Below are 4,564 nucleotides of genomic sequence, written 5' to 3' on the forward strand. Positions count from 1 at the left end.
AAAAGATGGGGACATTACAGTACGCCCTCCTTGAAATTGCTTGTCCTCAAGCAATCCAACAACATAATGAACTCCAACCCCCATCCGGATCCCAATTGAAGTAGTATGTGACATCCCTGTGGACACTAATTCAACTACAAACTAGCATCATCAAGATCAACCACATCTCTTGCAGCCTAGCACCCAAAACTTGTGCTGATGATGTAGAAGTTAGAATGCCACTAGAAGGCAATTCCGTAGAAGATCTATGAAACCGCTTTTGACCTGTATCCATATATTTTGGATTAGAATCCTAATCATCACCAACATGCATTGAAAAAGATGTAGCTATAGGTGAACCATATGCACTCATGCTAATTGTATCAACAATAGGTGCAGTCGCATCGAAATATATGGACATAGGAACAACACTAACTACTGCAACAAAAAATTGAACCGAGTCTATGGTTGATGAAAACTCATAATCAACATGTGTGCCATCATTAGAACACACATCAACCACTTCATGCATACTGCTAAACTTCTCATTGGATGGTTCAACTAACACAAAAGTGGTTGCTGATATGACAATATCCCTACATTCTTCTAATCCCACTATTGCTTCATTGCCATCCCCCAACAAAGCCTCATATGTGGACTCCTAACTCTGCACAGATGACTCGATGCCAAAGTGTGCATCAATAATACTAGAGCACAAACCCACATCTATTGACTCCACTGAAACATCCACGTCACCGACATAATAGCTCTGGGTGGCTCTATACGTGTCTCGATCCCACCTGAGGAATCAAGTACTTCTTGCATTGGAGCAACATACAGATCATCAATATTGATGCCCATCTATCTAGCCATAAGCTATAACATCATATCCATTTGTCTATTCTGCTCATGTTGCATCATATCCATTCGCCTATTCTGCTCTTGTTGCATCATATCCATTCACCTATTCTACTCTTGTTGCGTCCACTGCCCCTCCTATAATGTACCCAGTAACTTGAACATTACATTTTCCTGATCTGGATTGGTATTCCTATCATCTCGGTCACCCATACTATTGTCTTGTTCAAAGAATATCTCCTCTGTGTTTGTATGACCCTCTGCATGGATGAACTACCCTTTTCATTCTGCAAGTTTGAACTCCTACTTTGTCTTGCTCTAGTATTGTAGAAATTATAAAGCCCCTGTCGCATGCTCAAACATAAATGCTTAAGATCTCCGTAGGATGGTAGGACTTATAGCTCTGATACTATTGTAATGGGCACCTTAGATTATAACTTCTTGTTAAACACTTTGTAACTAGGCTCTGATACCACTGTAATGGGCACCCTAGAAATGCCCAAAAAACCAATTGTTGAAAGCGATTTTAATGTCTTTGCACAGGTTTCAATCCACATAACAAGAGCAAGAAGGAATTTATGCAAATTGAAGATTAAACCGTTGCTGAAATAATATTAGTTCTTAAAATGATAAAATCAAATACATAGTAATGTATTCCAAAGGCCAAACCTTAGGGGAATGACATTTAGAATGTCACAAGAGAGGATGAACATCCTCTAGTGCCAAGACCAAATCTCTAACTCACACCTCCAAGCTTTTATCAAATGCAATTCACAATCATCCGATGCCAAACAATGAAGTTCTCACCTCTATTTATACTTTTCCTTCACCATTCCAGAAGGAAATCAAATATTAATTAATTGCAAGTACTAGAAGCTTCCCCCTTCCAATAATTAATGCACTCTCTAGAAACTCCTCCCTTGCAATACAATAATTAATTGTGCTTCTAGAAAATTAAATTACTAGAGGCTTCCCCCTTTCCAATAATTAATGCATTGTCTAGAAGCTTCTCCCTTGAAATACCATAATTAATTCAATATAAAGTCACCTTTTAATTTTTAATTTATTTAATGACTTATAGGAAATTAATTTAATTTCCTCTTATGCTCCACTTAGCCTTTGGAGAACGTGAAGGTTAAGAACTCCACTTGGTTGCTAAAAGATGGGGACACTACAGGTTGTTAGAGTAAAGGGTTAATTTAATTCAATTTATTAAATTACCTTTACGCCCTTCTTAAGATTTCATTTTATGCACTTGCACTCCCATTTAATAATTAAATATTAATTGTTAAATATCATTTACCTCCTAGGGTTTCCTTGTTAGGCTTTACAATCTCATTCTATAAGGATTGATCAATTGTAAATTTCTTTCATTCTTTCAACTTGATAATATAATTTCCAAATTTTTTGAGAAAAATAATAATGGATAATGGAATGCCTAATATTTAGATGCGTACAATGTACATGTGCCTGAATATATAGGCAATGCTTTATAACTAGGAGTGATGCAAGTAATAAGCATGACGACTAAGCACATGTTTACTAAAGGTAGATTATCCTCTATTGCACATAAAAGTATGTGCAACATTGAGATGAGAAGAATGCAAAGGTGCATTAGAGAAAGAAACGTATGAGACAACATGTGCTAAAATAAATTGCAAACTCCTAGGTGTCTACATGATGACTAATATAAAAATGCATTATCTTAAGTAAACTTAAGTAAAGTGCAATTAGTAATATTTAATTAGACCAACATAAGTAATAGAGTTAGAGCTACAATTAGGGTTAGTATTAGACTTTTCGATAACACTTATTATGATTATCATGAAGGACTGCATGTAGCCTTAGTTAATATTATTATTAAGGTCTCTTTATGAATTATGTTAATCTTATTCCAAAAGTGGTTACACTTATGATGTGTATTAAAGTTTAGATTCATGTAAAAGAAAATGTTCATAATGATGTAAATACATCACATAATCTTAAATGATGAAGAGGGTATTGCGATATTTATTCGATGAATGATCACATAATCCTCAACAATGAAGAGGGTGTTGCAACCTTGATTTGAGGACACAATTAATGATAATAGTTAAATTTAGAAATTACAAGAATTAGTATGATGAAATTTCAGCCAAATGAATATAGCAACCATAAGAAAATTAAAATAATGAGGTAATCATGTTAGATTGAACATATGCAATTTTACTTGTCATTTAGAGTGGAATAACATATATGTATGTGTGTAATAAGATTAATGATATAATAATTGAGGATAATTATAACATAATGTATAATGAAGCTCTGGCTATCATCAACGAGGAAACGAATGTCCTCCAAATCTTAGTTTGAGCCTTTATAAATAATGGTGATATTTTAGTAAGTTGTGAATCCAAAATAGCCATGTTTGGAAGATGATGAATGTCCCACTACATTGAATTAATAGGGGCCATAGATCTGGTGATACAAATATGACCAAGAACAATTAAATATAGAGATTGGGTTTCGATGCAAGGATCAAGATTTGGGATATAATTCTTTAAACTATTAGAACATGAAAGACTTGTGATATACTCAAGCTTCTCCAAACTATCATCGTTAAAGGGTATACAATTTGAATGTACAAGGGGAATGAAATAGCTGACAATAGGATCCTCTAGGATTGGAGAGATATGAGGTCTCCGCACATATCCCCAAGTCTAGACTATACTGTGTGGGGATAATTGATGTCTAATACAACACATATAGTGTCAATATTAACTCTCAAACAAATATTTCTTATAACATAATCATTAGTAATATGTCAAATTGATCTACTCCCTAGTGTAGCTAGTTTGAGTTTGAGTTCACAAAGATATAGTAAAAGATTAAGCCACTTGGATGTTAAAGGATGTCATTTTGCCAAGACCAAAGGTATTCTTTGCTAGGATGAAAATATACGGACGAAAAGAACCTCTAATGCCTCCTCTAATGAAAAATCAAAGATCGATAAACCCAATGCATGCAAAGTAGATAAGAAGTCACCACACACAAATAAATTCTTTCTAGGTGCCAAAATAACCAAGTAATCGATGAGAATGTGAAGATCAAAAAAATTGAATTAAGTTTATCTAAGACAAATTACGGAACATCGTAATTCATGGAATTAAAGAGCTCTAAACTACTTTTTCAACATTGCAAGAATCACAAAAATCACAAATAATGTAATAAATGTTGTGAGTGTGGTAATAAAATAAGATCATCTCACTTCAATCCTTTTCTACTCTCAAAGAGCTAAGCACTAAGAGACTTGACCAGTATTGCAAATTTAATCTTTAAACAAGCACATTCATAAAAATTCAATTAGAACAACAAAAGAGAAATATTAAACCTAACACAGAATAGTTAGTGTGTACAATTTAAGATGCTTCAACATATAATGAATCCTTTAACATTCGTTGTAACTACCAAAAGGCTAAGGCTAAAACAATAGCTATATTCGCTTAATTATATATAAAATACATATTGTAAATCAAATTCCAACTTAAAATGTGTAAATTCAACTTTAGCCACTGTTCGTATGCTTCCCCTACTTCCTTTCAAATACAACAAAAATTCAATTAAAAAAATCTCCCCAGTCCCCACAAATGGATTATTACTTACCACGTTAGCACGTGCAAGAATGCAAATTACAACCACCATTGTAGAGCTATGTTCATATAAATTATTATGTCCTAAAATGGAAAAT

Source organism: Cupressus sempervirens, chromosome 1 (genome assembly GCF_028749045.1).
Source record: "Cupressus sempervirens isolate cs-2001-9-10 chromosome 1, ASM2874904v1, whole genome shotgun sequence".
In the NCBI taxonomy this organism is placed as follows: domain Eukaryota; kingdom Viridiplantae; phylum Streptophyta; class Pinopsida; order Cupressales; family Cupressaceae; genus Cupressus; species Cupressus sempervirens.